Source organism: Lampetra planeri, chromosome 38, assembly GCF_965212315.1.
Source record: "Lampetra planeri chromosome 38, kcLamPlan1.2.h2, whole genome shotgun sequence".
In the NCBI taxonomy this organism is placed as follows: domain Eukaryota; kingdom Metazoa; phylum Chordata; class Hyperoartia; order Petromyzontiformes; family Petromyzontidae; genus Lampetra; species Lampetra planeri.
In genome coordinates this window covers 8,939,624-8,964,440 of record NC_136144.1, presented here as the reverse complement: position 1 = coordinate 8,964,440, position 24,817 = coordinate 8,939,624, and positions in this window count along the sequence as shown.

Genomic DNA, 24,817 nt, shown 5'->3' with positions numbered 1-24,817 from the left:
CTTAACGGACTGTTGGAGCGAGTGCTGTAAGCGAGCACCGATGGAGGGACAGGCTGCGTTCGTCTGTTCACTGCTGATATCTTTTTTCCCAGACGCTTATTTAAGGCCGACTCGAACCTGGGGAGGCCCTGGACCGGTCGAGATATGCTCCACCGGCGTTGGCCATAGGCGGGAATCAAACCCGAGTCACCTGGTCTCGTAGCGGAGCGCACTAAACCACGACAACCACCGCTCCCCTATCCCACGCGAGACAAATCCCGCACAGCACACGCGACGCACACGCACACGCGACGCACACGCACGGCAATCACTGCCTAATCCACCGACTCCGCAAGCACCAAAGCGTGCTGGATTACGGACGAAGCGAGTCACGGCCACCAACGGACCCTTCGAACGCGGCTTCGAGCGACCGTGGCCCGGCACCAGCAAACAGATGAACGCTTCAGACAGGTGAAGCCAGCTCAATACGGCAAATGGCAGATCGATGTCCTGTGTCAGTCGCATCCTTAGCCGAGCTTTGTTTGCTGTCCACGGTGCCTCCGCTCTTAAATCATGTCCTACCGCGTCGAGGTGTGACCTCAGCGCCGTGATATCGTAAGTTAAAGCGGGGATGTATAAAAGAGCAATACGGGGCTCGCAGGTAAACGCCCACCGCGGAAAATTTCACGTTCGCCCTACGCCGGCCTCGTAAGCGTTGGCCAGGCCACGTAACGACGTGATGATTCAGCTATTAAAATCAATTCTTGCCGTTGATGGCGCCCCCCTGCTTTAAAATCGCGTTAATCATCAGAATTGATCGCGGGTATTTTATTATTTAAATCGTGAGAATAAAATTGATGATTTGTTGTGTTGGGGAAAGCGATATGCTGATGTCGCATTTGTGGGCACACCGAACAGGCAAACCAAAACGCAACCGCATGAATGAAAAGGGGGAAATTGGAAACCGTGTGAATGATTGAGATGGTAAAAATGGGACCCAACAAAAAGAACGAATCGATTAATGCAAACGATTAATCGGATCACAGCATTGCTCTGGGGCTGAAGAGTTACTTTGCTGAGTGGTTGCATTGGAATGGTCATGTCCTCAATTATTCAGCATTGACACTTGACATTTGACTTCATGTGTGACATTTACAGGCTTACCTTATCTGTAGTATATATACACACACACAAACACTCGGGTTTCTTAAAATCGTTTATTTTTCATTTCCGGCAAATCGCATGAAAAGAATAGTAAAACACCGCTTACCGATTTGCCACACATAGAGAAATGTCCAGCCATAAACGTGTTGACCTTCTGAATTGATAAATCAAGGAAACTGCCCCAGTGGTTGCCAATGGTTAGCACATCGCTGGATTCACAATCCAGTGGTGCACCAGTTCAACTCCACCTCCTGGGAAAGCTGCAAGTTTCTTGAAAAAATCTCTTCCGTCTCTGCCGACCCTAAAAGTATGAACGGGTGCCACCACAGTTAAAGGCAAAATCGTCACGTCGTGCATGGTGGGGTAAAGTGTGGCTACGCCAAACCTCTTCCTATTAAAGTTCCTGCAGTTCGATTGCCGATTCGTGGCTTCCATAATCCATAATACGAGACAAAGCTCAAAACAAAAATCCACCGCGTAACCTTAACAGACTTTCGGGGCAAGTTCTGTTGGCGAGCACCTGCGCAGGCTTGCACGGCACATGGGTGGTGGGTGGCCAGCACCATGCCCGGCCACCAATAGGGACTCATTGAGGCTGAGTCGACCTAGGAGAGGCCCAGGACCGCTTCAGATAATTGTGAACTGGTGTCGGCCTTAAACGGGATTCGAACTCATACGGCTCCCCACGCAAACACACACACACACACGAGTAAGCGGACCTTTGCAATGTCTGGGCGTATACACATCGAGTGATACAATAGCGTGCCATTACTTAGCCACGTGTCCTTGACGCTCATGCCCCGCCGAGTCTGTTCGGAGCACGTTGCCGTGTCTCTGCAGACAGGACTTTACTGTGTCTGGCAATTACTGTTATTCTGGGGAACGGTACAAGATACATTTGAATATTCTCATGTTTGAACATTAATGCTCATGGTTCAGAGAGTGAGTCATTGGCATCCAAAGGATGCTTAGAGTTAGACATTGATGGTTGAGTTTAAGGGAGCCAGATGTGTTTGTGTGTGTGTGTGTATTTTTACGTTTATACACATTTCTACTCGTATAGAAACCATAGAATGCTGATAAATGTGGACTTGAATGAATGATGGAAAATTCTAATTCAACGAGAAACTTCCATGTAACCTCCCTACCCACGTTACCCAGACTTTTCTTCATTCTACAAATCCATTTATGGTTCTCAACTGTAACAAAATAAAAACATAAGGAATGGGAGGAGAATTTAGAAACATTTATTTATTTAAAAAATCCAATTTGTTTAGCGTTGTGGATATTTTTGGCCATGGTATTTTGATCTAGGTCCAATAGTTGTAGGTCATACACAGCTCATCATCAACACCATATGTCCCTGGTTCCTTGCAGTGAAAATTAGCCCTCGCACAACTCTGCATGACTCGTGCATTTCATAACCACAATAACAATAACAGTGATGATTTCGACATGTAACGCTGTGCCGCACGGTATTTGCCCGCTCTTGAAGAGAGAGAGAGAGAACGATTCAGAGGTGCGAGGAGGAACCACAGACGAGTAGCAGGAAGGCAGCATCCAGGTGAGCCCCTGCCAAACCCCCCTCCAAGCTCTGCGGTCCTCCACGTATCAAGGTGTTATCGGCCAATTAAATGAGTGATAATACATGCGAGAGGAAACCGGAGCACGAAGAGACAACCCACGCGCACAATGGGGGCAACGCTGTCATCTCGTGCACATGAAATAGGTGGCAGACGATATTTTTCGTGCCGCCTTTTCCTGCCAAGCTGGGTACGGCACTTCTTTTGACGGGGACAGGAAGGGAGTTTCACAGCACTTGTGTGTGTGAGATCTGCCAACCCTCGCTGTGACCTCGACACCGCTGGAGTGCGGAAATATTTATGCATGTTGAACATTTTTCGCACTGTGCGTAAACAACCGTGCTAATTGGAGGTGCTGATTAGAGGCAGCTACGCGGGCAAGCAGCATCGCCACTACCACTGGCTCCGCCAGTGGGGGGTGGGGTGGCACGTGCCCCCCCCCCCCCCAATGATCCGATCGAAATCCCTAATTTCGATCGGATCTTTGGGGTTTATTAGTAATAAATCGGCATTTTGCGACACCCACTGCCACTGTGTAGCATATTATGACGTGCCAGGGACTCTGTGAGATGATAGGACAATAGTCTGAGTCCATAATTGGCAAAAAGTAACGGCAAAGCGGTTATAAATGACTCACAGAATTGTGCGCAGTTGCGTATACAGGACACGACTTCCCTGAAGGCAAACACCTTCAGCGAGCGCGATGCCGATCACACACGGATCGAATTCGACCCTCGATCGATGGCTGTGCCATCGCCGCACACGCGTCGAATAAAAAGCAAGCGACAAGTCCTTACTTACTAACAACTCTTATCATTTTTCATTGCTGGAGGGGTTGCCCCCCCCTACCTGAAAAATCCTGGCTCCGCCATTGACCACCACAAAAATTGCTGTGACCGACTCGAAGCTTCGTATAATGCAGATGCAGTAGTTTCGTAATCTTTGAGCGTTTAAAAAGGAAGAGAGAGAGAGAGAGAAAAGTGCCCAATGTTCAGGAGAAAGGTTTGGCAGGATACAGAGCGTGAGGGCTGCCAAAGCCATCCGTTGGCAAGCGCCGTTACTGGCTCTTGGCCGCCTGAACGGAGATAAGCATGGCCCCCTTTGTCTGGGTTTAAGACGCGATGTGCACTTCGACTCCCGTCAACTCCGTGGTTTTGAATTCACTGAAAAAGGGACCTCTCTTGGAACTTTGACGTGAGTCGGGGGGGGGGGGGCGGACGGACGGACGGACTCTCGCTCGCGTTTGGCTCTTGGGAGAGTGGACAAAAGGAGAGGGAGAGAGTGGAATGATGAGCCCGTGTTTCGGCGAGCGTTTACCACGCACTAGGAATGCCAGCTGCGGGGGAATTGGCGTGAATTCCGCTCGGTGATAGATTGCTTAGCGGCGAGAACGAAGCAACTTCCCTTAATAGAACCGCGCTTATCAGTAATTGAATCCTCAAGTAATATAACAAAATGCAATATAGGTACCCATTAACATATTCATAATTTTAATTAGTATTGGACAAAATGTCGCAGTGGCGGTTTAATTATTGGGTGTGACGACCTGCTACTGTGTTTTGCGATTGTAATTAATGTAGAAGAAGAAGAAAAAAAAAACTGCGGGCATATTATTCCATTTGCATCATTTTTTGGGGCAATTAAAAACAACATCTCGCATCGAAATGAACATAACGGTCGTTGATTGACGGCCACCATTTAACGACACAGAGCTGCCGACGTTGCAAACCTGGGTTGGATCTCAGATTTTGTTTTGTTTTTCACCACCGGGGATTCACAGGTTTGCAAGTGTTGTTCTCAGTCCACTTACTGATTCCTGCACGAACATCAGAAGAAGAAAAAAATGACACGTTTATATTAATGTCGGTGTTTCGCCTGGGACACGAAAGGTGCCTTGCACATTCGTTTGTTTGGCTGGCCCCACGGCCGCCTGGCGTGCCGTGCCAGTTTTAAAAGGTGCTCACTAACAGCTCTCTTTCCCCTGTAGTCTAAAGCGCTAAGTGGCGTGCTTGTCTTGTCCTGTGTGTGTTTGTGTGCGCGCTCGTCTCGGTGCCCGCGTGCTATTTATAGTTTTAATAATGACAACAGCAGCACTTATTTATCTGGCAGAGCCTCAATGATTTTTTTTTATCAAGTACAGCAATGCCCCGATTTTACGTCGGGGGCGGCGGGCGGCGGGGGGGGGAGTGGGAAATGCGTTCTTGAAATGTGCGACGACGAATTTCTAAAACGACGTAATAAATCAGAGCGGTTTACAGGGTTAGTCGTAGTGGGTGGTGTAGGCGAAGGCCGAGAGGCGACGGATAACGGCAAAGGAGGGACGATGCTGTCAGCGACGTGAGCGTGCGGGGCGGGGGGGTGTTGAGGCAATGCAAATCAGGCAGCGGTGTCAATAACGGAGCGACGGCGTGATTTTTGCGTAAAAGGGGAGAGACGTACATGGGGGGGGGGGGGGTGGGGTATTGCTGTGCTCACTTTTCCCAGAGAGGGTCTCGCAATGGGCCGCGTTCGGCCGGTTCCGTTTTAAAAGAGTGCGAGTAAAAGCGGTGGACACGGAGAAAGCCCCACGCGTACGGAGAGGGGGCGGGGGGGGGCGGGGATATCGCTCAAGGGTCCACGTGGGATGGATTCACGAGCCCACACGACTCACTCCGTCTCCTGGCCACCTTGCAACCCCAGCACATTTTGGGGGGCCTGACAAGCCCGTGCACTCCGCTGTCGCGGGGCAGAGTCCGTGAAAATGTGGAGGGATTTCGCTCGCGTGAGCCTAATGCAGGCAACGGGAAGCATTGCCCAACAATGGACAACCAATAGAAAGTGTCGATTCCATGAACCATTAGTGGGGGATTTTCAAGCGCCCACCACCAAACGTTCGACCAAAGGCAAAAATGATCGGCTCAATTAAAATCATATTGGCTTTAATGTCCTCGCTGCTGACTTCAAGCCTGAACAAGTGCTGTACATCACCAGAAACATTCATTTGACCTTTTCACGGTACCTGCTCATGCAAGCAAGCAATTAGAGCAATCACAGACCAAGGGATAGCCCTTATAGGAGACGAGTGTTTATCATTCTCCTGAGCCTCTGTCTTAAAGGTGTAACCTAGCCATTTTTAATTAACCTTTGGCTCAGCACCCTGTCTGAAATGTCCCAGCAGCGACAAGCCCGCAGCATTGTTATTAAATGTTTACATTGTTATTCCTTTTGTTTTTACATAATCCTACAGTCGTTTCGCTACTTTTACCGAGGGCAGCACCGAGGAGTCTTGCGATTTCTCTTCACGGGGAGGATCCTACTTGGGGTGTTTGGCTTACTGTTGTTTTTTTGAAGGAGTGTTTCACTCAAGCGGATGCAAGCTGCAGTGCGCCGAGCATGCGTATGAATGTAAAGTGGTAGTTAGAAAAAAAAGTGTTTTTGTTATATTTCAAGAAGAGCCCGGTGCAGTGCAAACACCGCGAAGTAAGGAGGGTAGAGTCGTAGGTCTTGAACTTCTGTGCCTCCTGGGTTTAGACGAGGGGAGGGGATTGGGCTCCCTTGCTCCACCAAAGTGTCACGGTGGCGAGATGTTATCGCCCTCGCCTGGCCCACAGAAGGTCGTGGGTTCTAATCCCGACCCTGAAAACTGTATTTTTGTTCTCCCTGTGGGGCGCATGGATTTTTCTCCGGGTCCTTCGGTTTTTTTTCCCTCTCCGCAATTTAGAAACACGCGTTTAGAGTATGTTGCTGCTATAAATTTCCACGCGATAAGCCACTTCGTTGAGATCTAATTCGTGGCCAGGTCGCTGCTGAAAAAGAGCTGCATAAGTCAATGGGCCTTACCTGGTAAAATAAAATAAAATTAACAGTTTAAGTGGAGACTGCGAGCAGGATACGTTGTAGTTTCATGTGGGGAGGGGGAAATAAGTGAGGGATAACTTAAGAAAATCGAGGGAGCAGGGGAGATGGAGTGGGGGCGGGGGAGTGTGAACCGGTAGTTAAAACAAGAAGAATCGGTGTATCATCTCAAGCAAATGAGTCACGAGGCAGGTGTGGGGCGTGATGCAGTGCCACCATTGTGTGGGTTTCCCTGGGCGACAGGGAGGCTCGTTGGGTACACGCGTGCCTCAAGGCAAGAAAATCGTGGGTTTTGAGTTCCCAATTTGGGCACCTCTGTGTGCAGTTTGTGATTTCTCCTCTCTCGCCCCCATGTTCTGCATGGGTGTACTCTGGGTTTTGCGGTTTGCTCCCATAGAAAAACGAAAAAATAATAATCATTTAACACAACTGGTATTTGGTGGATATCGTAATACTGAAAACTCACCTGCAAATGACTCAATTGGTATTACACAGAGCAGCAACATCGCCCCCTTTGCCCCCCTCTACTGTGAAAACTTGGCAGGACCGTCTTAAAAAAAAGAGTCTTGAGACTCAGCGAGGCTTTACTGGGTAAACAAGCGAAATTATATTAATAATAATAATGATGCGTGTATGTTGAACTTATCTCACACTGTGTGTAGCCAACCGTGCTAACTAACCAATTTTAGGGGTGTCAGGACCCCCCAACCAGCGCAACCACCCCATCCAACCAACACCCGCGATGGCTGTGACCATTGTAATGAACCTGTCATCGAGATTGCCTCTGTATGAAACAACTGTAATGCACGTACGTTGAGCTTCTTTCGCACCGTACGTAGCCAACCATACCAATCGGTCCTTTGCGGGTCTGTTATTTGCATTCAACAAGGCCAAATGGCAGCAGCAGCAGCAGCAGCGAGCCCCTGGTCCGCAGCTTGGTAGAGCGTGCCACGCTCCATCACACACACACACACACGGGGCAGGAAATCCACGTGCGTGGGCACAGACGCACCTAATTAAATGTGCCATGAAGCCAGCGGCAACAGCTCAGGCGAGCGCCCGCGGCCCGCCGGAGCGCTAAGAGATAGGAGCGTCCGATGCGGCGGTAAATTTGCGACTAACGGGACTTAACGCCGACCGGAGAAAGCCTGGGACGTTTGTAAGGCAGTTGGCGCGTGTGGTGGAGTGATCTTGGATGAGACCTCACGCAGCCGGTTTGCCGGCTGTGTCTCTAGAACTGGAAGCAGGAAGACTTCCTTCACAATTCTGGCAAATCGCTCGATGAAGCCGGTTGTTATCGCCAGCGAAACGCCACGGAACTCAAATTGTCGATGTTGCGGGTTTACTCTCAAGCGCAAACCGGTGTGCTGAAGTCGTAACTAATTGGCGCGTTTTGTTTACGTGACAAATATTTCTAATTGGCCGTGCCAGCAGCTGGTGGGTGAATGACATATTTATATTTACGCAATCTAACCCAAAATTATCTTTGTTTATGAATATTAGTCGCGAAGGCCTACGTGTTAAACCGCGCGTGTGAAACCCTTCCGTAGATCTATTGCCGGCTTGGGGTACAGCGGTGTCAAGATGTTATCTCCCTCGCCTGGTATACAGGAGGTCGTGTGTTCGATCCCTATCCTGACGCCTGTATATTTGCAGTTTGCATGTTCTCTCCCCGTAAGCCACGTGGATTTTTCTCTGGATCCTCCGGTTTTTCCCTCCACATTTAGAATCAACATGCGTTTCGAGAATGTGTCTGCAATAAATTCGCACTTGATAAGCCGCTTCGTTGAGCTATCATTTATGGCCAGGTCGCTTCCCACACGGAGCTATACAGCTCGGTGGGTCTTACCTGGTAAAATAAAAAATCGTTTAGTTTCATCATACATCGCTGGGACATTCGTTTGACCTTTTCATGGCACCTGTTCACGTGAGCAAGACATTAGAGCAACCACGGAGCTTTAGGGATGGCAATTTTTAGGAGACAGGTGCTAATCATTCTTCAGAGCCTTAGACTTTGAAGGTGGGACCTTCCCATTTTGGATAATAATTTTCTCACATTTTGGTGTTCGTGCAATATTTTTTACGTCGCAGGGGGCTGTCGCGATGCCGCTGCGACTCATGGGCAGACAGCAAGCAGTCGTCCCACGGCACGGGTTTGCATTGTTGCTGTGGGTAATCCCAATTGAATAATTACATTTGCTTTGCCTGTCCGTCTGTCTGTAACGACGTGGGAGGGGAAGCGGGGGGGGGGGGGGCACAGTAACTTCGTTTAGACGTTCAAAATACGAACAAAGCTTCAGTGTAAAGTTTGGTTGTTGTTGTTGTTGTTATAGATGTACCCAATTTAATACCGGGCCACGTTGATCAAAGGGTTGCCCAACATTTGGAGACGATATCGGAGCAAAGGAAAGCGCTCTTTGTAAATATGCAAAAACAACAACAAACAACAACAACAAAAAACAACAACAAACAACAACAAAAAACAACAAACAACAAAAAACAACAACAAACAACAACAACAAAAACAACAACAAACAACAACAACAACAAACAACAACAAAAAACAACAACAAACAACAACAACACAAACAACAACAAACAACAACAACAAACAACAACAACAAAAAACAACAACAACAAAAAACAACAACAAAAAACTGCCCGTCGACTTCCCGCACTGTTAGTTGCACGCGTGCCGAGGACAAACGCATTGGCGTCACAAAATCCACGCGCGATGTTTTCCCAACTTACTTAAGCTGCCCTTGCCCTGTTGGGCCATGATAGAGGTTTTTTTGGGGTTAGATCGTGATCATATATAAATGTGTCGTTAAAACCCGCCACCACCCGACACAGCCAACTAGTAAGGGTTGTCACGTTAACAGAACGTGGCCAATTCGTCACTAGTACAGCAGTAATGTGTAGTGTATAGTAGTGTATAGTGTAGTGTACTAGTACAGCACTAACCGGTGGGTTGGGGAGCCAAGCCACAACATTTACAATCTGAGTACGACGTTTCGCCAGTAATTACAACCAGCTTCATCAGGCGACAGCCAGATTTGTGGAGAAGTCCACCTGTTTCGTTCCTTATATGGAGGCGTAGAAGTGATGACCACGCTTCTGCGTTCTTGAGCCACGTGGGAGGGGGCCCTCTTGGCTTCAAATGTGCACTGCATGGCTCTCTGGAAGACAATGTATCCGCCCCCGACCCTCCACCGCCGCCAAGGTAACGTGGAATTGCGTTTCCACACTGCGGTCACGGTCCGCGTTGCGGCGTGTCGCGGCAGCAGGGATGAGCCCACCTCCTGGTGCTCGCTTGAGCTCGGAGACAATTAAGACGTTTCGAAGTGAGTCATCGGGGTATCCCGTTTGCGGTGAATTGACGTCACGGGGTTGGGTGGGGTGGGGACGAGAGAAAAAAGGTCAATTGGAAAAAAAGAAACACGCCCGGAGACATTTGATGACATTAAGACGTACGCAGGCGAACCTCGTGCTCAAAGACGTGTACAACTGTCGTGACATCGTGGATGTCACTGGGTAATGCCGGACCTAGAGAGGCAGGGCGTGCAATGTAGACACCCAGGCCCTGGAGGGGCTCTGTGAGCGCTGGTGGACAGCGCTGAGTGGCACCACGCTCGGCGTGCAGTGCCGACCTCTACAGGATGGGGTGTGAGAGTGTCAGCCATGGAATGGGGTTACGATAGGCCGTGGCGCTCTGGTTGACCCCGGAGGACACGTGACTGGTAAAGTCTACACAGGGGCCCCCAGGTGGGGGCTAGGGGTGGTCACGTGTCAGGGCCGAGATCCTGCTAGAGGATTCGAGAAGGTGGTCGTGGCCATGGGCGAAGCCAGCCACGAGCAGCGAGTATATAAGCCGGGTCCCCAGAGGGACTGGGGTTCAGCGTTGCTGTTGTCATCCTGAATAATCTACATTCGATGTCCGAGAAGAGGTCACCAACACGTGGACCCTGGACCCAAGCTGGGGTCCTGTCCGTTGTAGCTACTCCCAGTGTAACTAGTGTAGTTATCCTGGTGGTCCACCACCACAGGGTGTAGTTATCCTGGTGGTCCACCACCATCGGTTGTTATCTGGTGAAGGGGCAATTGCCCCTTGGTGTTGGTATCAATAAATGTGTTGCCTCCAAAGAGTGCGTCTGCGACTCAGTTGAACTCACTGCGCAACTATGGGGAGAAGTGATTACGTGCTGGGCGTCCTTGTTTATCAAAGGCTTCTGTTTTATTTAGCAGTGCTGGTAGCTGATAAAAGAGCTGCGGAACAACATGGGGTATTAGGCGGGGGCGGGCGGGCGGGCGAGGGGGGTGGAAAGACTTCAAAGAGCTGTGACACTGATGGCAGTTTTAAATTAAGATTGCGTGTCTTTTTGACACACGGATGGGTCTCGCAAGGATCTCGCGAAGCCCTGTCTGGCACAACATAGTTCAACAGAATCGCAGGGTCAATGTTGGAATAATTTGGTTGATAATGAACCAAGACAAAGTTCCCCCTCCCCCTGATAGCCTGAACAAACTGTTGGGGCAAGTGCTGTTAGCGAGTAGCAGCAACTATCAAGGACGGCATGGCACAAGAGGGGGTGGGTGGCCAGAACCATGCCCGGCCGCCTTTGTCTCCCCAGTGGCCATGTTTACACACCACACCAGGTACATATTTGAGGCTGAGTCGACCTAGGGGAGGCCCAGGACCGGTTCAGATAATCGTCACTGGTGTTAGCCGTCGGCAAGAATCGAACTCGGGTCTCCGGATTCATAGCGCAGCGCGATAAACCGCTACACTACCGCTCCCCACATTAATGCACACCCGTGCACACACACACACACACGGGATGACTTTTCAGATAAAAAAAAAACTGATTTTAAAGAACAATTATAGATCTTTGGATCATTTACGTTTAATGTCAAAAGTTTTTTGCGCTTACAACGCGATGTTGCCATGTGACTCCCATGGGTAGGGCGCGAGCAGCTTACGGACGAATCCGAAACAGCTGCTGTTTTCGGGAGCATCCGAAACTCTTTGAGCAGGGCCTGATGTCAGATTTTTTTTCCGGATTAATCTGAAAAATCGGAAACACGTCCTGCATCGAACGTATGCCGCCAAAGGCCGCCGTGAGAAACATCTTCCAAGTCTCGGCGTGGAGTTGAGCGGCTGGATAGCACAGAAGGCAGGTAAATGTAATGCCCCTTGACACAGCAAATGTGCTTCCTATCACTTGGCCCAAAGAGACAGCGCCCCACTCGGTACTTTTGTTTTGCCCCCACCCCCCCCCCCCCCTGAACTTTATTTCATTATTTTTGTTGTACGGTATCGGCATTTGGAAAGTGTTTAGGTCGATGTATTTGAAAGTGTTTAGGTTGAAGTTGTTCGACGTCGGGAAAACACAGTGGCCAATGTCCTTCAAGGGACAAGCTCTGGGACGTTTATAGCATTCTGGTAATCAAGGAGAGATGCGCTCCCCAGCGCCACACAGTGCCACACAGGCGCAACAGGGCAGCAAGGTGATGCCTACACGATCAGAGGTCGCAACCGGGTACCCGATACCCGTACCCTACCCGATACCCGGCTACCCGTACCCGGCCGGGTACGGGTACGGGTACCCGTTTGTGACCCTGGTGCGGCCGGGTACGGGTACGGGTACGGGCAGGCCGTGAGTCACTGGTGAGTAACCGTTTGTCACTCATTTCCCAACGTCTTGTCTCTTCTCACAATTCAAGTTCCTAGAATCAACCCACCCGCGCCTGCAATATGGCTTCATCTTAGAGGTCGCAATCGGGTACCCGTCCCCATACGCTACACGATACCCGGCCGGGTACGGGTAGCCGGGTATCGGGTAGGGTACGGGTACCCGTTTGCGACCCTGGTGCGGCCGGGTACGGGTAAGGAATCAAAACCAGTTTGCGACCTCTGCTACACGATCAGAGGAGAGAAACAGGATTCTGCCCCCCACCACCCGCCCCCCCCCCCATGTACAACCGAGTTTGAGTTATCCTCATATGCTTAGAGTTTTTCTCTGGATGCTCACGTTTGATTGACATCGTGAGAATTGTGAAGAAAAGTCCGCGTGCTGGGATGGCGGTCGACGGCAGCCAAGGAACGGAGAACAAAGCGCGTTCAAAGTGTCACGTCCACCGAGGAGGTGGAGCGATGAAATCGCCTTGAGAACAGGTGCCAGGTCGGCCATCGTCTGGCGCAGTAGGGCACAGCAGGGCGCACGTGTTGGCGCATCTGCCAGTCACCTCGGTCGGTCAACCCGTGGCACCTGGCTCTGTCGCGTGACATCCTGTCAGCGAGCCTTCGACACTTCACGTGTGGCCTCGGAGTGCACCTAGCCTGGCACAGGCCGCTGTGGTGACGTCACCGCCACTCGGTGGTGAATGACGGCCGTTGCTGTTGTTGGTGGTGGATCACTTGCATTGTCGGTCTGTGAGAAATTCCAGCGGCTTTGGAGAGGAACTTTAGCCAGCAGTGGATTGATCTTGGCTTTTGACGACGGTGACAAGTAAATGTCGAGAAGAAACTAAAGTTGCACATGCCAAAGTATTCGTAAGAAATGTGAGACTGTGTGTGTGTGTGTGTGCATTTTTAGGTACCTTATCCAAACCTTTGTATGGAGTCTTTTAAATTTCTATATAGTGGTACCAACTGCATGCACCCAAGACGCTAATGGGCTGACTAAACCTCCGATAAGCATTTGAACGCCCGACCTGATTTTTTGGGATGGTCACCTCAACCACAGCCCTATACGATCCCTCGTCATCGTCGTAAAGTGTCGTTCCTCATAATTGGCGGTTGATGTTTGATGTTGCGCAATCGATGCTTTCCACTGTTCGCAATCTTCAGCCGCTCACGTTGTCCCACCAGCTGATTCCGTGTCTCTTCCCTTTCGACGTCTCCTTGCAGGATCCACTTCATTATTTCCTCCTAACGACGCGTCCCGCACACGCCGCCTTTCCTCTCATCGCGCAATCCTGCCGGAGAATTTAAATTCCCGTCAACTTTCATATTCTGTCCAGTCCCTTAATTCGCATTCCTCGATATGGGTCCACATATTACAGATGCTGTAATTGCGCTGATTGCTTCCATAGATTAACTGCTAATGAGTCTTCTCCGAGGGGAGTCAGCCTGATGTCGGCCATCGTAGTAAGCCAGTTGATTAATTCGACGCCGGAGAATAAATATGAAAGGGGGGAACACGCTGTTCTCCCCCCAAAAAAGCAGCGTACCTGGCATTCTGATTTTCCGAGTCGTATTTGCCGGCGTGCTTCGGAGATTAAAGCGACAACCGTTGTCACTCGTGGCCAACTCCGTTCGCTCCGCACAGCTGCTGAGTAGCAATATGTTTTGCGCTGGGGGGGGGGGGGGGAAGGGGGCGCTACATGACTCGGCAGCGTCGCGCCGAAAGGCAACGGACTTGTCGCGGATGAGTTGACCCGGGACCTGGCAACGAGTCGATGAGGCTTGCGCAGTGGGGATGGTGGGGGGGGGAGAGCCGGGATATTTGTTTCGACTTCACGAACGGCAAACGTGGGGGCTTTCACCGCTCGACGCGTTCGTCAGTGGCACTGCGTGGCCTTAAACAGGGCGAATGTGAAATAGACGAGGTTTAGGGCAATGGGGCCCTTCTTTACGGCACGTAAATGTGCTACGGAGGGTCGTGGCCTGTTGCCTATTATAGAGTTATACGTTGTTTTCCTTTCCAGGCAGTTACTAAATTTAGGGTCTAATTTAAGGAAACACCAATGTATGGGTCGCGCTTATTTTGTGTTGATAAGTCTGATAGTCAAGATGCCAGTTTAACAGTAATGTAATATTGTCTGGGTAAAAGAAAATATATGTAGATATCTATTCTTGAAAAAAAGTGGTGGTTTTTTTCAAATTTTCTTGCTGTGGATTTCACACCTGATGATGATTGCTTGTGTTGCAGTCGAAACGTCGTGAGAATTTTTTGTTTAATAATTTTATAATTTTATTATTTCCCTTCTACGTGACTTTACCGAAAAGAACTAAGAATATGAATCTCTGTAGTCACGAGAGCTTTAAATCAAAATATAGATATATCTGAATAAACATCTTTTGTAACTAGATAACTGTTGAAATTAGTGTCTTCTGATGGCTTAACAAATGTTTTTCAGCAGCGCCAGTCGGGTTTACAGATGACAGTGACGGTAAAGTCAATGTCTAGTTTTAATCTGAAGTACTTCATGTCTATGGTTCTGCAGCTTGTGTTATTTTTATCATTTAATTGACCCAAAATATACATTTGGAATCTGGTGAGAGACATTTTAGATGAGCCCCTTATGCAAGGGAGAACTGGAATAGAATCAAATAAACCATTCCGAATAATATAGAGACTCATGAGAAAATGTTGCTTTGCCAAAACACAAGAATTCTACCAGTCCTGGGTTTCCATAATTTCACCAGCCTGCAATGACCAGCGTGGTGAAGTATGGTCAATCAACCCCTACAGCTGACATGGCATGTGGGGCTGAAAATTACAACGATTAAAACTGCAGATATCTTAAATAAGTATAAACAAAAAACAAAGGCCCCATACATCATGTCGACCGAAAACCAAACATAACCCGTGCCATATCTGAAAGTTACATGTGGCAAAAACTTAAAATATCGGCAATGAATAATTTAATCCATAAATGAATTAATTGAGGCGCATGCCTTAGCCCACCGTGAATGAGTAGGGTGTGAACCGGATTCATCGGCTGCGTCCGTCCCGTGCATCAGGCCTTGTACGTATTTGCGCGTGGCAGCATCTGCGTACTCACCAAACTCTTGCGCATTGCATCCATGCAGATAATGAGAACAAATACAAACGTCGCCCCCCCCTCCCCGCATCGCCTTTAACAGAGTGTCGAGGCACGCGAACTCCGGCAACGCACACGTGAGGGTGGTGTCGCAAACACCACCCTCGGCCACCTTTGTCTCCCCGATGATGATGATGTTTGTACACCGCTCCAGGTACTCGTTTAAGGCAGAGCCAACCTAGGCGAGGCCACCGTTATTTGCCGTGAACGGGAATGGAACCCCCGGTTCGCCGGTTTCGTCGGGCGGTGTGCTAACCGCGGCGCCACCGCTCCGCCCCCACTCCCCCCCTCCCAGATAATAAACGCACGCGCGCGTCCGTGCACATGCGTGCTTAACGCTGCTGCGAGTTCAGTTTTCATGGTTACTATGCCTGTAGGTGCCGTAACTGTCACATATCTGCACGCCAATTAGCCGAGGGTGAAATAAGCCGGCGTGATCCTGCGTGTGCTGCGGCGCGCACGTGAGACTTTCACGTGCGCAGTGTAACGGTGTTACACTGTGCACGCACGCTCGCTCGCTCGCACGGAAGACACACATGAAAGGCGACGCTCCACCCGTTTAGCCTTCGAGGCCACATGGGCGAAGTGCTGTTAGCGAATGCCTATGAGATGCTAGCGCGGCACCAACGATGGCTAAAACGCACCAGTTTGCTTGTTTGAGGCCGAGTAGATCGAGAGGATGCCCGTGACACGTTTAGGATTCCATTTGGCACCGTGCGTGCGCCAGCAGGGAGTTGAAATCGCGTTACTGTTACTGGCCATAGAAATGTGGAATTCTCGCCATTGACTCAGGAACATTGGTTAAGGTGAGTGCAGCTCAGCGCTCAATCTGGGTGGTGGATGAAATGCGACATTAGCCGCACGCTTCTGTTCTGCTCATGCCGGTACGTGCACACAATTCTAATTTACAGTCAAAAGAGATTTCAAATGAGCAATGATGGAGTGCTCATTCTCCTCTTAGGTGTTTTCGGTAAAGTCACGTAGGTAAAAAAATAAAATAAAAAATTACTAAAAGTAACAATAGAAATAAAATAAAATAATAAATCACGACGTTTCGGAGGCAACACAAGTCTCCGTCATCAGGTGGGACCGTCACAGCCAGATTTGCTGCATCAAGTGAAAAAAAACTAAGAGTATGAATCCTTGCAGTCACGAAAGCTTCAAATCTAGAATTGCTAATCCTCCTGTTTACAGATCTAAGCGAATTTGTGCAAATTCCACATTCATATGGCAGGGAAGATACTACAGCATGCTAGGACAGACACCCACTGTCATAGGATACGACCCCCAACCAGGAGTTGAACTCGCGACCTTTCGTGTGTGTGCCGCTCGCTCTACACGCCGAGGAGCGAACCGGCAGGCTTGTTGATGTCCGCAGAGATGAATAACAAAAACATCCACGGAGTTGTCACTCAGTCAAACATCTTCAAATCCACACAGTTGACCAGACTGGCAGTCGGAAAGTGCCTTTGCGGTGTCCTGAGTACACGCACGACGATTCAATTTGCTGCGTAATTCACAGAAAGTACTTGTGCCTCTGTTGAAACGACGACGTCGATGACCCCTTGGCTCTTGAGACCGACATTAATAAGAGCAGGTCGCTGTGTTGCCCGCGTCTTGTCCAAGATGTTGTAATTTTTCGTTTGTAAAAATAATTGAAGAAACTCGCCTACCGTAGTAAATGTGCAATGTCGGTTAGTCTTCGCGAAAGCAATAGACATTCGCAACGGGTTATCAGCCCGCTAAAGATATGCAAATTTTCTCATCTGCATATATGAAGAATTTTGTCGAACGCGTACAATTTCTTTTATTTTAAATATATCAACCGTCACAACTTGCACGCCACCTTAAAAAAATGTGTCTTGTAAGCTTTTGCAAATGTGATATAAAAATCATGTATGCTGCATCGCAATCCAATAAGATTTATTTCAGGATTAAAGCGTTACATTATTTGATTAAATTCTGCTAAGCTCGCAAAACTACCCGTCACACGCGAAATAATGTATCAAATCCACATGTACAGTCGTTTTTCGGGCTAAGGTCACACTTTAAACTTGCTCGACCATGAACGCAAATCCTGTAATGGAATGCGTTTCCACTGCTCTTTTTACGGTGCAAATCCACAGCTTTTAAGTACATTTATTCTCAATGTATCCCTATCAAAAAAAATAATAACCTTGATTTGAAGCTTTCGAACTGCTGGCAGCAGTTTCCCTGCTGTGTTTGTCTCACCTGATGACGGTTGCTTGTGTTGCGATCGAAACGTCGTAATCTATTAATTACCTATCTACGTGACTTTACCGAAAGAACCAAAGAGTATATAATAATAACCATCTAAGTTTATACTCGTGTCTTGTATCTCCATGCCATTAAGGTATTTACAAGAACCACATTTATTCATATTTTGTACGTCGTGTGCCTGTGTTAAAAGTGTCCGCTTCCATAGAAAATTGGTGAATATTGACAGATGTGGTCAGTCCAATAAAACCATATTGACCACATTGAACATCCAGAAGGTTATAGAGCAATTACATGAAGTTGGTCAACCGCAGGCCTTCAAGGAATAAATGCGATTGTATAAGAATTTGCAGAATGTGCGGTTAACCAACGTCATGTATTGCAACCAATACCTCCACTTAACCTCCTTCCATATGTTGAAATAAATAGGCAGATTAACCTATGTTTTTTTTTATAATCGAAGCGCAATGGTTCTAGTGGGGCTGCGTGTTGAGTCTGACTTCTGTCAAGCTTATCGCCACGCACTGCTGCTGCTTCTGACTCGCTGACGATGGGCGCGGTAGTGCCTGGTAAAAAAAAACAGCCTTAAGAAAGAAATGCTCAATGTTCTTAGGTTTTTTCGGTAAAGTCACGTAGGTAAAAAAATTTAAATTAATAAAAGTAAAATAATATCGTGCTCTGATGGTTCCACCTGAAGACGGAAGTTTGTGTTGCCTCCGAAACGTCGTGATTTTTATTTAATTTTTAATTTTACTTTTAATAATTAAAATTTTTTACCTACGTGACTGTACCGAAAAAAACCTAAGAATATGAATCCTTGCAGTCACGAAAGCTTCAAATCTAGAATTAAATGCGCAATGCTGCAAGCCCGACCCAAAAAGACAAAAAAAACACACTTCGATTGCTAGCGTCCGTCGAAAAACGTGTGTCTTCTTATTGGTTCATCATTAAACGCTTTTCTTCCCCCCCCCCACGCTTCTTGCTCGACTACTTACACATTCAACTTGCCCGCCCTTGTCGCTGTGTGAGCCCTGTCCTTTCCCAAAGAAGCCAGCGATCGTGGCCTGCCTTTCTCTTAGCTCTCCGTGATGGTCTCTCAAGAACGTTCGCATTAGACTGGGAGTCAGTTGCATCCAATTATTCAAATTGCTTATGCACTTAATTCTCTGTCTTGCCTGCCTTCTTGTACCTATAATTTTCCCAGTCAAAACATTGTATTCCGTCTACTTTGCCTTGTAATTTTGTATCATGTTATATTTATTATATCCAATGCCTCCTGAATATTGTTTAAAGTGAGAAACTGAAAACGCCAAGTGAAATAATCTGAAACTTGTCCATTTTTTTTTAGTTAAGGCCTTGCCTTAATCTCTTACTCGATAATTTTCCATAACGCTGCTAGACTCGGCTTAGAGTCGGGGTTATTGGCATAAGGCACTTCCACTACTACTCGAGGTCTACCTATCCGTGACAGTGCTACATTATCCTATATCATCATTATTATTGTTGTTGTTGTACCCTACACACATGCAGAAACACACCACAGCATGTATGTACGTGTGTGTGTACGTAGTAGGGAGCGGTGGTGTAGCGGTTAGCGCGCTGTGCTATGAACCTGGCGACCCGGGTTCGATTCCCGCTCACGACCAACACCAGTGACGATTATCTGAACCGGTCCTGGGCCTCCCCTAGGTCGACTCAGCCTTAAATGAGTACCTGGTGCTGTGTGTAAACATCGCCACTGGGGAGACAAAGGCGGTCGGGCGTGGTGCTGGCCACACCCACCCCCTCGTGTACCGTTCCGACCTTCATAGGTGCTCGCTAACAGCACTTGCCCCTACAGTCTGTTAAGGCTATACGGGGGATCTTTATCTTTGTACGTTGAACTTCTTTCGCACCGTATGTAGCCAACCGTGCTTATCGGAGGTTGTGGCAGTATCACGAGGGAAAAAGAAGGCGAGAAGGATGTAGCGTGCTACATTAATTCCCGGAAAAATGTTTCGGACTGTTCCGTCTAAAGTTATGCACTGCTTAAAGGGTCTGCATAATCTTCCGCGGGTGGTCCAACAGTAATGCCTTAAGTGCCTTCACTTTCTTCATATTTCAGAGGTCACTCAAGCTAGATAATAGGACCATCCTGTTATTTGTGAGGAGTGGGACCCAATGATGAAGGCTGAGGGTAATTCATCAGGAGGCCTGCATACCGTAGAAGGGTGACTCCTGCATTGTTAGAGTCCACCTATTACAGCCAGGGGCCAGGCGTACACACCTTAGGCTGGCTCGCTAACTTCGTCTCAAAGCCAGTGCTGATGTTAAGGACCGCACTTCAGAACTGAGTAGGACTAATTAAGGTGACACTGCACTCCGACCGAAGACCCGTTAAGGTGAATTCAGTCCGATTGAACAATCGATCACAAACTCCCTTATCAACCGACAGTTCTGAGTCAAAACGCCTTCAATCACAGGACGTTAACCTGAAGATTACAGATCGGACTACTCGTCTTTTTAGCTGAGCCAGTTGCCTGAAATCATACAGGATGCGTTGAACGCAAACGCACTCGCACCAAAACCACACAAGTCCCCCTTACGTCCCCGCGCTATTATTATAACACGCATGCCAGGGTGCCGCCGTCGTGCAGCTATTATTCATAATTTGCGAGCACCTATTATTGTCGTAAAAACAGTCGGAGGGCACGCTTGCCAGCGGCGGTTGTCACGTGTCCGTTTGCGTCGACGTTCACGAACCACGACGACACGGAAGGGCCCACATTGAAATTTCGGGCTGAGTCGACCCAGGGGATGCAATTCGCCAACCGACCACTACAAATGTGAGCCGTTGCTATTTTGCGCGGACAATGCAGGGGACAGCGATCCAACTCGGGGGTTTGCTGGTATGGTTAGTGGAGTTGCAGTGCGATAACAGCTAACAGCAAAGGCAGCCCTCCCACCCCGTATACTCGTATAGCCATTCACAGTCCGGTGGGGCAAGTGTTGTTAGCGAGCCCCGGTCAAGGCCGGCACGGCACTCATGGGGGGCGGTGTATGGCAAACACCGCATCCGGCCGACTTTGTCTCCCCATTGCTGATGTCTGTACACCGCACCAGGTAAGTCACTCGAGGCCGAACCCAGGACCGGTTCACTGTTGTCGTGCGTCGCGAGTGGGATCGAACTCGGGGTCGCCACTGTCGTAGATCAGTGCACGGAGCACTGTGTCACCCGCTCTCCACAACCACGAAAACACAAAGATGCAGATCGCCCGTGGAGCCTTAACAGCCTGTCCGAGCAAGTGACGTTAGCGAGCACCTATGAAAGGCGGCCCGGCGCACCACAGCACATATCCACAGAAACACAAGCGAGATAAACATGAATTATGCGACACGGCTGGTGTGATTGGGCGGGGTATATGTGCGGGGGGAGCGGTAGTGGAGCGCTTAGCGCGCTGAACGACGAACCCGCACAACACCAGTGACGATTATTGTATCAGAACAGGTCCTGGACCTCCCTTAGGTCGACCCAGCATAAAATTAGTACTTTGTTCGGTGTGTGAACATCGCCACTAGGGAGACAAAGGCGGCCGGGCGTGGTGTTGGCCACCCACCACCTCGTGTGCCGTGTCGGCCACAATAAATGCTCGCAAACAGCACTTGCCCCAACAGTATTGACTTATGAGAGTCACAAAGCGTTGTTCATGGAATGTTTCCACCAATTATAAGAGCCACTGACACTCCTGTAGCATCAATGCCATGCGCATGGATACGAAGAACCATGCAACGTGTCAATACTACGGTTGACTTAAAAGGGGAGAACATTTCTAGGAGGTGGAATTTCTGGTCCATCTTCATAGCACCTGATGTGCTAAGAAAGTGGGCCAGGTCATGTGCAATGTGCTGTGAAGTAGGGTCATTGTCCGAAACGTCGCCTATCAATTATATATATTGTCCTTTAAAAGGTCACTGTGTTATTGACAGATGTCATCACTGCCAAAGCATCATCAGCAGCAGCAGAAGCCTGTTCACCAAATAATCGGTGCATGAATATGGATCAACCCGGGACGCATTTTGATGTACAGAGTGAAAGGCTGCATTCGTCAGGGTGTGTGAAAATGCGACGTGGGGATGATATGTAATTATGGATTACTCACCTACCTGCCGTACTGAAAGAACGTCCACCACAGAAATGATAATCTGCATGATAAGTTTTCACCATATGTGTGCTTTGACAGTATGGAAAAAAAAAAACTCTTTCGGCTCTCCACTGCTGGGTGAAGTCCGCGTGCGTCATGACCGTTGTCTGACCATACTTCACCACGTTGGTCAGTGCGGGTAGATGAGGAATGACCTCGAGAACTGCCCAAATATCACTGTCAAACTATTTATCTCACAATCCGTGGCCCGAAATCTAACTCATGTGCTCGTGTTCATAGCGTGGATGTACTAACCACTGCGTCGCCGTTCTGCCACACACAGTGCAAGTATTACCAGCACATATTTGTCAGCACACGCTGTGGAAATCGAACACTGTTTCGCTAAACAATGTTGTTGAATACGATGTTTACCCACTCTGTGCCCCACCTTTCCGGAGATTGGCTCGTACGTTCGCCTAGGCTACTCGTTTACGCAGCCGTAACAGGGGGACGACACATCCACGCCTGGAATTACATTGAGAGACAGGACGGAGGAACGCGTGGATTGGACATCAGGTTTTGAAGACTTTTGATTGTAATCGTTCAGACAAAAATAAATAAATGGCCGACGGTTCCACGATAGCGAGAGAGTGGCGGTCAAAGCACGGAACGTACCCGAGAAGGTTCGTATCCCCGGGGGTGGGGACGGCCAGGAGGGAGATGGAGCGATTGAATCGGCTCGTGTGGTACGAGCTGGGCGGATTTCAACATCGCCGGGTAGATAACCGTGGCTCGACAAGAGGGCATCATCCAACAGTGAATTGACCGTGTTTTATGATGATGATGATGATAGTGACAGAGTGACAACGGCGGATGCCATTAACTGGCTTTCGTTAGGAATCGAACCCAGGTTATAGTTGGTGAGATGTTTTTCAAGGGGTCTACTGCAATGATTTGTTGGGGAGTTTTTTTTTTACACACAAGATATCCTCGCGGAGTCTCAAGGCTTTTTTTCAGCAGCCTGCTATACCCCGCATGCATAACTAAACATCGCGTGTTATTGTGGTACTGCCTTAACAGTGATGCACACGCACAAACACCCAACGCAATGGTTAATAACACTGCTCCAAAAGGAAATCATAAGTATGTAGATCGTGCATAGAGGAAGAGAGAGCGAGAGAGAGAGAGAGCACCAATGAAGGGTGGATAGTGGGCTTCACATGTGTTAGAAGACACAATATATCTCTCTCTCTGCTCTGAATTAGGCCCATCGCGCGAAACGTCACCTACTATATATATTGACAAATGTGTTGAGTATTTCACTCCGCATGGGTGGATAGTGCATGCAAAGGATTAATTGTTGTTGCATGTAAAAAAAAATAAAACAAGCCCCCGTCGAAAACCCATGCGCATTAGGAGAGATCCGATGGGAACGTTGACGAACAGACACAGTCGCCTGCAGACACCTACTTGCTGTACTGCCCCCTGCAGGTACCATCTGCACCACCGGCTTCTTTGACGCGGCAGGTGGGTGAGTGTCTCGCATTGAGTCGCCCTGGCTCCATCTCTACGTGACCCACTAACACCCCCCCCACCGTCCACCCTCATCGCCAGCATTCGAGTCGACAGATTGCAGGGGGGAGAATAAGTGCGTTGTTTTTTTTTTCCCCCTTCATAATCGGAGAGCTCACTTTGACACGGCCGGCATTGCGATGCCTTGCAGCCAGAAATTATTAAATACCAGCGGCGGTGCATTTCGTACATTGCGGGCGAGTGCTTGCTGATTACGATCAGCGTTTTATGTTTCGCTGACGGTTTGGTTCGCGCTTGTTACGGCGTGTTAGCAATTGTTCGGGTATTACATGAGAATTCGTGTGTGTATCGCGTGCAACGTTCGGCCCAGGGCATAATTAGATAAGCAAACTGCAAACAAAAAAAACGTCCGTGCCAGTGACCCTTAGAACACCAAGCCACTATCTCACTTGCCACATCATCAATGCTGAAATTTATTTCAGTGACGGCCTCCTCGGATGTGGCAATGACGATGACCCAGATCATCGCAGCCCCTTCGGAGTGCTAAATTAAGTACGAGCGCTTGGTTGCGAATATTAAGCCGCGCGATATCGATGGACTGCTCTATGGCATGGGAATGTGGAATGTCCAACCATTGGCTCAGTGCTGTCAACGATGGCCATGTGAACATAGGGACACTATGACTTTAATATGTAGGTGGTTTGAGTACACATCGTATCGCCATCACGTGCAATGAATAAAGGTCTCGTTATAGATACACCAGTGCATGTGCGGTGCAGTCTATAATATTATATAGACTGGCAAATGAGTCGAGAGTGAGTCGCACACTGCACTGAGCATTGCCAGTGTTTTTTTTTTGGTTTTTGTTGCATCCGTTCAGCTGTAAATTGTCCCGGCGTCAATAGAGTCACGATCCAACATTCACGCTCTCCCCTTTATCCACTCTGCACCACCAACATCGTCTCAAATGAACACTTCTTTAAGGAAGCAATTCCCAGTTAAATTCGCACGCGGACTGATTGAAAGCAGTCACGCTGTATTTGAGTGCGTTTTCTTCTGTGCACTCGAGCTTGCTTGTATACTCCTCTAGAGGTGAATTATTTTTGATACAGTATCATCACATTTGCCGTGCTCATCAATTGTTCACGTTCAGCATCTTCATCAAAGTTTTGCCTGCCGACACGCATGCAATACCAACACCGCAGTAACGTTCGTACGGACTCCACAATTCACGTGGCATGCACACACGGGGACACCTATTTGCGGCGTTCTCATTTGCGTGGATTCACAATTCGCATCGGGGTCGGTTTCATTGCGACAGCGAGACCACTTCGACGGAGGCTTGTCGTCACTGCGCACGCGATCGTACAGCAATAGACAAACACGCACTCTCACCGTGCACACATTCAATCACAGGCGATATGGAACACTCATTCATGCGTGTGCAATGCGTGTACAGTACATTCCAGTGTACACTCGCCACGTGCAAATACCCCTGGTATCATTTGAAAGTGATCATCGTGTATCTATCGCGGC